Raw genomic sequence first — 11,253 nt, forward strand, 5'->3', positions numbered from 1 at the left:
AAAGAAAGAAAGAAAGAAGGAAAAGAAGGAAAGAAGGAAAGAAAGAAAGAGAGAGAGAGAGAGAGAGGGAGGGAGGGAGGGAGGGAGGGAAGCAAGCCTGAATTTAATACATTTATGTTCCTACTTTACGTATAGTATTATCCAAGTGACTTAGGATAAAACTTTAAGCATTTATTCACGGACTCACTCAGCACTGCTATTAATCCTCTACCATGTACCAGGCACCCTGCTAGCTGCTAGACAGTGGCCTACCCTAGTGAATATATCATGAGGAATGCCTGCTTCCTAGAAATTGTAATCAGTGGATTCAGAGAACCCCAAGTTACTATTTACTATATATGTTCATGGTGATTAGTGCTTTACATGGATTATTATTTAATCTTCAAAGCCATTATTATCTATTTTTTTACATTTTTGTAACTTTTAAGTTCGGGGTACATGTGCAGGATGTGCAGCTTTGTAACATAAGTAAATGTATGTCATGGGGGTTTGTTATGCAGGTTATTTCATCACCCAGGTATTAAGCCTAATGTCCATTAGTTATTTTTCCTGATCCTCTCCCTCCTCCCACCCTCCACTCTCTGATAGGCCCCCGTGTCTGTTGTTCCCCTCAATGTGTGCATATGTTCTCATCATTTAGCTCCCACTTACAAGTGAGAACTGGCTGTATTTGGTTTTCCGTTCCTGTGTTAGTTTGCTAAGGATAACGGCCTCCAGCTCCATTTGTGTCCCTACAAATGACATGATCCCATTCTTTTTAATGGCTGTATAGTATTCCACGTATATATACACCATATTTTCTTTATCTAGTTTATCATCGATAGGCATTTAGGTTGATTCCATGTCTTTGTTATTGTGAATAAATAGCAAATCATAAACATACATGTCCATATGTCTTTATAATAGAATGATTTATATTCCTTTGGGTATATACCCAGGAATGGAATTGCTGGGTCTAATGGTATGTCTGTCTCTAGGTCTGAGAAACTGCTACACTGTCTCCCACAATGGTTGAACTAATTTACACTCCAACAGTGTATAAGCATGTCATTTTCTCTACAAGCTAGTCAGCAACTATTATTTTTTGGCTTTTTAATAATAGTCATTCTGACCAGTGTCAGATGGTATCTCACTGTGGTTTAGATTTATATCTCTCTAATGATCATTGATGTTGAATTTTTTTCATATGACTGTTGGCCACGTGCATGTCTTCTTGAGAAATGTCTGTTTATGCCCTTTGCTCACTTTTTAATGGGGTTATTTTTTCTTGTAAATTTGTTTAAGTTCCTTATAGATGCTGGATGTTAGACCTTTGTCGGATGGGTAGATTGAAAAAATTTTCTCCCATTCTGTAGGCTGTATGTTCACTCTTTTGATAGTTTCTTTTGCTATGCAGAAACTCTTTAGTTTAATTAGATCCCATTAATCAATTTTTGCTTTTGTTGCAATCGCTTTTGCAAAGCCATTATTGTTTCTGTTTTACATGGAACCTGAGACAAGAGAGGTATGTAGCATACATGAAATTGCACAGTAAGTGGTGAAAGCAGAATTTCTATCCAGATGCAGTCTAACTACAATGCTGCTGGGTGAAGAAGAAGATATGATTCCTCCCTTCCGTTTTCTTATTAGCTAAAGATTAAACAAAATCAGGTATATGAAGGTCGGTAGTGGAGGTACTCCCTAAGTTGCCCAGACATTCTCATGGATTAGTGAGTAATAATTGGGATAATGTGAGCAGGGAGGAGGGCAGTATTTGAAGTGGAGATCTATGATGACTCAGTCTCTGGGGCAGCGTCGGATAAGCTTGATTCCTCACCTTAAAGCAGACCTTGTCCTCCATAGCATGACTTTCAATTCATTTCTCCTTCCCAGCGTTTTGCATTTCAGAACTGAGAAGTGCTTCAGGGAACAAAATTTCTATGGATGCACTACAGGTAAGAAAATCAGGCTGTGGGACACTGAGACTGACCATCTGAAGAGCTGTATAAAACCCTGGGTTCAGACAGTGAAGGGCAATTTTTTTTCTTTTTTTTTCTTTTCTTTCTTTTCTTTTTCTTTTTCTTTTTTTTTTTTTTGAGACTGCATTGTTTTTGAGACTGAGTCTCACTCTGTCATCCAGGTTGGAGTGCAGTGGTCAATCCTGGCTCACTGCAACTTCTGCCTCCCAGGTTCAAGGAATTCTCCGGCCTCAGCCTCCCGAGTGGCTGGGATTACAAGCATGCGCCACCAGGCCTGGCTAATTTTTGTATTTTTAGTAGAGATAGGGTTTCACCATGTTGGCCAGGCTGGTCTCAAACTCCTGGCCTCTAGTGATCCACCCTTCTTGACCTCCTAAAAGTGCTGGAATTACAGCCATGAGCCACCATGCCCAGCTGGGTCATTTTCTTTTTATGTATATATATTTTTTCAGTTGAAAATCTGAGATTGAAAACCAAATGAATGAATGGAGAAATCTCACATGCTTCATGCCAAGAGTCACTCATTACAGAGCAGGAGAAAGCCTTCCTTTCATTGAAATAAACTATTACAAATGAAAAAGGGTATTGGAGGAGAGTTTACTTATGTGTCTCAGGTGAAATCATCACCCACATTCTGCACTGAGGCCGTCAAGCTTCCTCAGGAGACAGCACTCCGTCTGCCTCAAGTGAAGTTAATCTCCTTTCTATCTTTTTAAAACTAAGGTGAGCAGATGTTTCTTTTCAAATCAAAATGTTCTTAGTCTTTGACTTATGTAGTGAGCTACATACTGAAGAGCATAAAACACTTAACACTAAAAGAAAACTACATACTCTATTCAGTTCAAGGAAACAAAATGGAAAATAAGCTAAATGCAGAGCTTTTTATTACCATTAAATAGTTGATCAAAATAAGCAGAGTTAAATAAAAGGGGCAAATCTGAGTAAATAAAGTTTTCATTTATGCCCAGGAATATAAATATATATAAATATAAGATAGAAGTCATGTTGATCATTCCGTCGTTTCCCAACAGATAGTTGAGGAATTTCTTTCCAATATTTTTATTGCACCACCTGGTGGAATATTTGCCATATGATTGATATTTGAGAAGCAAATAAGTGCTGATTCCATTCCTCTTCACCTTTTTTTGTGTTTTACTTAGAAGGTTGGTTAAATTAGGGAGAATTTCATGTTGTTATTTCTAGTCTCTTTTATGAGTAACTTGCCTTGCCTTTCAGTTAAGTGTTCATAGAGAAAAATGACTAAATTACTCATTGTGGAAGTACACATCAACATATGTAATGGGATATTATTAATCATTAAACAAGAAGGAGGCTCTGGTGCATGCTACCACATGGATAACCTTGGAAACATCATGCTAAATGAAATAAGTCAGATACAAAAGTGCAACTATTGCATGATTCCACTTATATGAAGTTCCTAGAATAAGAAACTTCATAGATAGAATGTGGCCTAGAGTTTACCAAGAGCTGGATAAGTTAATTGTTAGTGGGCACAGAATTTCACTTTGGAATGATAAAAAGTTCTGAAAAAGATTGTGGTGCTATTTGCATAACAGTGTGACTGCACTTAATGTCACTGACTCATACACTTAAAAATGGTTGAAATGGTAAATTTTACATTACATTCGTATTTTTTTTCCAACTTTTATTTTACATTCAGGGTGTGTATGTGCAGATTTGTTACGTGGGTAAACTGTGTGTCGTGGGGATTTGGTATACAGATTATTTTGTCACCCAGGTAGTGGCCATAGTACCCGATAGGTAGTTTTTCAACCCTCATTTTCCCTCCACCCTCAAGGTAGGCCTTGGGTCTATTGTTCCCTTTTTTGTGTCCATATGTACTTAATGTTTAGCTCCCACTTATAAATGAGAACATGCAGTATCTGGCTTTCTGTTCCTGCATTAATTCACTTAGAATAAAGGCCCCTAGCTCCATCTGTGTTGCTGCAAGGGATATAATTTTGTTCCTTTTTATGACTGTATAATATCCATAGTGTATACGTACCACATTTTCTTTATTCAGTCCACCACAATATTTTAAAATTGCCAAATAAAGTACACATGAACATACATTTTACATACTTAATTCCTAAGTAACAAATAATTTTGTTAGAATTCTTTATAAGAAGTTCAAATTCTAAATCTTAACCTCATATATATGTTGAGAGAATCAAAGTAGCCCTGGAAATATTTAAGAAATTAAGAGTAAGAAGGCAGAGAAAAAAACGGTGAACACCAGCTCTGTTAACCATACAGCTTTGGACAGTGTGAGGAGACCAATGACTTCAAAGTGCCCTCAAAAATATTGACAGGATAGAGAGTTAGCAGCATTTTGGATTTGTCTGAGAATTAAAATGTCCTTTTAATTTATTTTCCAATTTAAAAAATTATGGTAAAACACACGTAATGTAAACTTTACCATCTTAATCATTTTCAAGTGTACAGTTCAGTGGTATTAAATACATTCATGATGTGTCACTATCACCACCATCCATCTCCCGAATGAACCCTTTTTATCTTGTAAAACTGAAATCCTACACTCACTAAATAATAACTTCCTATTACTCCCTTAACCTTGGCACTTGGCAACCACCATTCTACTTTCTGCCTCTATGATTTTGACTATGCTGAGTACATCGTATTAGTGTAATCATATAGTATTTGTCTTTTGTGACTGGCTTATTTCATTTATAAAGTCCTCAAGGTCCATCCATGTTGTAGCATATATCAGAATTTCCTTCATTTTAAAGACTAAATCATGAAAGAATGGAAAATCTGAATATACCTGTAACTTGTAAGTGGAGTAAATTGATAATCAAAAATTTTCCAATTGAGAAAAGCCATGGACCTGATAGTTTCACTGGTAAATTCTATCAAATATTTAAAGAACTATCATCAATTTTTACTGAACTTTTCTAAAAACTTGAAGAGAAGGGAACACCTCCTAACTCCTCAGAGTCCTATACCAAAACCAGACAAAGACACTATCAGAAAACGAAACTACAGACCAGTAGCCCTCATGTATATTGATGCAAAAAAACTAAAAAAATAACAACCAAATTCAGCAGCATACTAAAAAGATTATACACTATGACCAAGTGGAATGAATTCTTGGAAAGCAAGGATGGTTCAACATATGAATATCAATCAATGTAATACATTACATTAACAGAATGAAGGAAAAAACATATAATCATCTCAATGTATGCAGAAAAGGCATTTAACAAAATTCAAAACTCATTCATGGTAATAACACTTAGCAAACTAGGAATAGAAGGAAATTACCTCAAAATAGCAAAAGCCACATATGAAAAAACCCCCAGCAAACATATTCAATGGTGAAAGACTAAAAGTTTTTCTCTAGGATTGGGAACAAGACAAGGATGTCCACTTTCACCAATTCTAATCAACATAGTACTAGAAGATCTATTCAGAGAACCTAGGCAAGAAAAAAGAAAGGGCATTCAAGTAAGAAAGGAAGAAGTAAAATTATCTCTGCAGATGACCAGATATTACATTCCTAAAGATTTCACACAAAGTTGTTACAACTAATAAATGAATTCAGCAAATAGGATACAAAGTGACAAATAAAAAAATCAGCTGCATTTTATATACTAATAATGAACAATTAAAAAGGAAATTACGAAAACAGTTCCACTTATAATAGCATCAAACATAATAAAATACTTAGGAATTAATTTAACCAAGAAGATGACAGATTAGTATAATGAAAACTACAAACTACTGCTGAAAGAAATTAATGAAGACATAAATAAATGGAACCACATCCCATGTTCACAGATTGGAGGACTTAATATTGTTAACATGTTAATACTACACAAGGTGATCCATAGATCAATGTATTCCCTATAAAAATCCCAACCACATTGCAGAAATAAAAAAAACCCTCACTTTAAAATTTACATGCAATCTCAAGGGACGTGGAATAGCAAAAACAATCTTGAAAAATAACAAAACTGGAGGACTCACACTTTCTTATTGCAAAACTTACTGCATAGCAACAGTAATCAAAACAGTGTTGTACTGTCTTAAAGACAGACAAATAGACCAATAGAATAAACTGGAGAGCTCAGAAATAATTCCTCACATACATGGTAAAATCATTTATGACAAGGGTGCCAAGACCATTCAATGGAGAAAGGACAGTCTTTTCAACGAATGGTGGTGGGAAAATTATACATCCATATGCAAAAGAATGAAGTTGAACCCTTACCTAACACCATATTCAAAAATTACCTTAAAACGTATCAAAGACCTAAACGTAAGACATAAAACTATAAAACTCTTAGACAAAAACATAAGCAAATGATTCAGAACATTGGATTTGACAGTGATTTCTTAAGTATGACACTAAAGACACAAAAAATTAAAAAAAGACCATAAAATTTTAAAAAACTGCACACCAATGGTTGACCTTCTGACTTGATTTAGAAAATTGAAATCACAAGGAATTACTTTTTAACTGTCATGATTTAAAAGTAAACATATTTAAGTTTTAACTTTGCATTTAATTTTATATGATGAATTTATAAGTACACGAGAGAAGAGAGAAAGTGTCATCTTTTTTGCATAAGAATGTAATTTCAGAAATGTAATGATGCAAAATTTTGAATCCTTATGAGATGTATCTGCATGGGCTAAAGTAGGTGTGGAATGGCTCTCCTGGGAGCTCTGTCACAAAGGAACTCTCTTGTTGACAATTCAACTTCGGGCTCCACTGTTCTGGAACGCAATTTGACCATTCTTTAAAATGTTAAGCATAGTATTACCATATAACACCTCTGTATTATAATTGCCCTACATCTAAGGGCAATCAAATTGAAAAATTTATTCCAATGAAAGAAAAATAACATTTGGAGGCTTAATGCAAAGTTTTATGGTGCTAATGCAAAATCACACCTAGTACTTCTAGGTATATAGAATTTAATTGCCCTGGGATATAGGACAATTTAACTGTCCTGAATATAGGGCAATTATAACACAAGGGTGTTGTTAATTGCCCTATATCTAAAAGCAATTCCACCCTTAGACATACCCAAGAGAAATAAAAACAGATGTTCATATCAAAACTTAGACATAAATGTTCAAAGTAGCATTATTCATAATAGCTAAAAAGTGAAAATAATGGAAATGTCCATCAACAGATGTGTGAATAAATGGAATGTGTCAATATTCATACAATGGAATACTACTCAGAAACAAAAAGGAAGTGCTGATCCATGTTATAACATTGACAAACCTTGAAAACATTATGCCAAGTGAAATAAGTCAATCACAAAGACTATACACTGTATAATTCCATTATGGAATAGCTCCAGCAAAGGTAAACCTAGACAGCCAGAAAATAAATTAGTGTTTGCCTAGGGCCAGGAGTAAGAGGTTGGGAAGTAACTGATAATAGGTATGAGGACTCTTTTGGGGTTGATAAAAATGTTCCAAAATTGTGATGTTGGTTGCATAACTGTGAATGCACTAAAGCCAATGAATACTACAATTTAAATTGGGAATTACATAGAATGTAAATTATATTTCAAAAAAGTTGTTAAAATGGGGGCTCTAGTATTCTGATTTTTTTTTTAAATATCTATTTTGGAGATAATATTTGGTTGTAAGGTGGTGAAATTATACACCTAGATGTACTAGGTTTGCTTTCGCATTAGTAGCAAAAAATTAATTTGCATTAAGCCTCCAAATGTTTTTTTCGTCTTTTATTAGAATAAAGAAGTTAAAAATTTACCTTCTGTAAAATTAAATCCATTAAATTGCTTCAGGAGTTAGAGTTATTTAAAAAACTATTTTTATAGTTATAGTATAATAAGAGAAGGGGGTCTTGCTGTGTTGCACAGGCTGATCTTGAACTCCTGGACTCAAGCACTCAGCCTCCCATAGTGCTGGGATTTCAGGCATGAGCCATTATGTCTGACCTGATGCTTATATTTTTGATTGAGGAATAGAAACTTAGTGTTAGATGAATTAGTGACTGCAAGGCTTGACAAGACACAATGGCAATCTGAAGGCAGCATGAGCTGCCCACCACAAGCTCTTGTATAACACGTGCCCCTTAGAGAAAAATCCTAAAATTGCTACCAAGAAAACTCACAGATGTGCCCCTCACCCACAAAATATAATCATAAAAGTTTAATTGTAAATTGCAAGCCAATTTTATTCTTAACTTTATAAGACAAAAGAAAAAACAAAAACAAAAACAAAAAGAAAACAAAAAAACTTCTATCAGCCCAACCTGGGGCTGAGGATAGAATTAAGCCCTAATTGTTGAAGGCATCTATGGTCTAGAATGGTTCTCGTTTTCTACCATTTTACGGAGAGCCAAGACTCGAATTATTTTCCACATTTGGTGATGCAAATAACTTTGGTTAAGAAAGATACTCATTTCTTTGCCTTTTGAGATATGATCCTAATTTTCCAAATACAGCTGTTTTTTTCATATGTCACGCAATAAACAGTACTTTCACAAGGCACACAGCTGAAAAAGGACACAATCTTCTCAGTTTTAAACCTAAGAATTAGAAACTGTGAAAGTCCACAATTAACTCCATTTTTTAAGAGACTCTAGCAAAACTGGATAATAGCAATTTTCACAATTATCATACAATCCTTTTGGTGATTTGTCGATATCTTTTATTTCTGTTCTTCCAGAAGACCAGATCTTTAGAGCATCATCAGAGAAAAGGTAAAATTCACCAGCATGCTCATTTTTCAGAAAAACATATTTGTTTGAGACCATCTTACTTTAAAATTAAGTGTTTAACAAAAACACCCCCATTAAGATACAGTCATATCAGTGTGGGTTTTTTTGTCCATATAATTATTGTTTTGTAAATTGTTTTGTAAAAGTCCTGTCATTAAGCTTTAGTTCCATAGAAACTAATATTCTGAAACACCTACCTTTTAACAGCACTAGGAACCTCTTCAGCGTTCATAAATCTCATACTTGGAGCTGACCAAGAGGAAAGAGAGCCGTAGAGAGCGCCTGGGTTCAGCCATTCTGGCGATGGATAAAGGTCTTCTCAAGTCTCTGCTGGTGTGTGTGTTGGGCAGCAGAGCTGGCTTCCTGCCTCCAATTAACTGGTAAATAATATTACAGTCTGGGCTGTTCTGAGCCCAGCTAAGATGGTTTTAGAGTGCTGTTTCTCAGAGAGGATACAGAAAGCTAATCAGAATTGTCAGCATAATTCCTCTCTGCTCAGTGTCTGGAAAGGAGCCTTGTTTATTTCAAATTGCTGTGCTCAAGAAATTTTATTTTGCCATGGTTCACCAGAAACAAAGGTGAACCTACAACGAGTAGTAAGAACATCTCAAGACGTTGTTAACAGTGTTAAATAAAGTTCAGTTCTTCTAAATTAGACTAATTGAGTACCTACTACTGCATATAAAAAGCACCAGCTTGGAATCTGAAGACAGCAAGAGGAATAAGATAATGTCCATTTTGTAAGACAGGTGAAGGGATTGGTGCCATTAGGTAAGACACAACCTTCCTTTGGGCCTTAGCTGCCCCACCTGCGAAAGGTGAGGATTTGACCATTTGCTTTCTAAGGTTCTTTTCAGGTTAGAAAGCATTTTAAAAAGCAAACAAGGCTAGGCGCCGTGGCTCACGCTTATAAACCCAGCGCTTTGGGAGGCTGAGGCAGGCAGATCACCTGAGGTCAGGAGTTTGAGGTCAGCCTGGTCAACATGGTGAAACCCCATCTCTCCTAAAAATACAAAAATTAGCTGGATGTGGTGGTGCATGCCTGTAATCCCAGCTATGCCAGAGCCTGAGGCAGGAGAATCACGTGAACTTAGCAGGCAGAGGGTGCAGGGAGCTGAGGTTGTGCCACTGTACCCCAGCCTGGGCAACAAGAGCGGGATTCCATCTCAAAAAAAAAAAAAAAGTAAACAAATAACAGAATGTCCTTATTCCAGCCATCCCTAGAAAACAGAGTTAGCTTTACCTTAAATTCCATATTTTAAATGATAGTCATACACATAAAAGACAAGCGTCTACTGGTCATATTGTTGAAATGATTCTTTGTCGTTTCTATCAGAATTTTGCAGATTCTATTTTTTGCTGTCAACTTTTCGGACTCCACCAAGCAGGATAAGCCACTTTTTTTTTTTTTTTACTGTGAATATACTTTATCTAGTCATTTTTGTTCATAGTTGAAACTGGGAATTCAAAATTTATATCCTTGCCTGTGAGCTTCATATAGACACCAGAAAAAGTTTTAAGGTTGTGTTCCACATTGTTTGCTGTGCTTTGTCCAAATGAGCCTTTATGAGATGCTGCCATCCAGTTTCACGTGGATTTTCTTGTCCACAATTTCACTTGGGAAGACCAAGTCCTCGGGGATTGAGTCATGCGTGACTTTCAGGGTACGGCACCTGGGATGCTTTTGCTTATTTTTTGTACGGCTGTTCGGGTTGGCTTAGGCAGAATTCTCCTCTGAGCAATAAAGACAACATGCTTCCCCCTAAACTTTTTCTCCAATTCACGTACTAGCCAGACTTGGATTTTCTGGAAAGATTTCAGGTGAGCAATGGGAACAAAGATTATGATAGCTTTCCCACCACCATCATCTTCAGTTTCCTTGGCTGCTGTAATATTCAGCTCCCTGAACTGAGCCTTGAGGTCCAAGTTAATCTCCAGCTCCAGAAGAGCCTGGGAGATATCGGACTTTGAACTTGTCTGGCTTCTTGCTCTTGGGCTTCGTGATCCTGGCATTCGACTGAACATGGCCTTCTTCTTGCTGAGTGCCACCTTAGGAAGAGTAAAACCACATTTTAAAACCAATTTGTCAGGAATTCATAATCATTTTCTAGCTAAGATAGGATGAGACCCCTTTTCTTCCCTACACATTTGTAGACATCTAAAACCCTATCCCATGTGGGGATGATGGAGTGTACAGGGGCTAGCTTGGTTAATGTGGCAGAGTTAGCATGCTGGGAAGGTTTCTTACCCAGAGTTGCAGGTGACCGCAGTCAAGGCTGTGCACAGAACCAAGAGCAGATGATGGCAGATTGGCCAGAAAAGGGAGAGCCAATGGGCTACCAAAAGCATTATCAGGCTGGGTGCGGTGGCTCACACCTGTAATCCCAGCACTTTGGGAGGCCGAGGCAGTGGATCACCTGAGGTCAGTAATTCAAGACCAGCCTGGCCCGTTTCTACAAATAATACAAAAACTAGCCAGACGTGGTGGTACATGCCTGTAATCCCAGCTACTTGGGAGGCTGAGGCAGGACAGTTAATGGAACC

The 11,253-nt window shown here is 36.6% G+C and overlaps 1 pseudogene; it reads right to left on the minus strand.

The window, feature by feature from the left end:
- Positions 1-10,124: 10,124 nt before the first annotated feature.
- The window catches only part of LOC105550143, a 5,900-nt pseudogene continuing 4,771 nt past the window's right edge, over positions 10,125-11,253 (minus strand).

Source organism: Mandrillus leucophaeus, unplaced genomic scaffold (genome assembly GCF_000951045.1).
Source record: "Mandrillus leucophaeus isolate KB7577 unplaced genomic scaffold, Mleu.le_1.0 Scaffold466, whole genome shotgun sequence".
NCBI lineage: Eukaryota > Metazoa > Chordata > Mammalia > Primates > Cercopithecidae > Mandrillus > Mandrillus leucophaeus.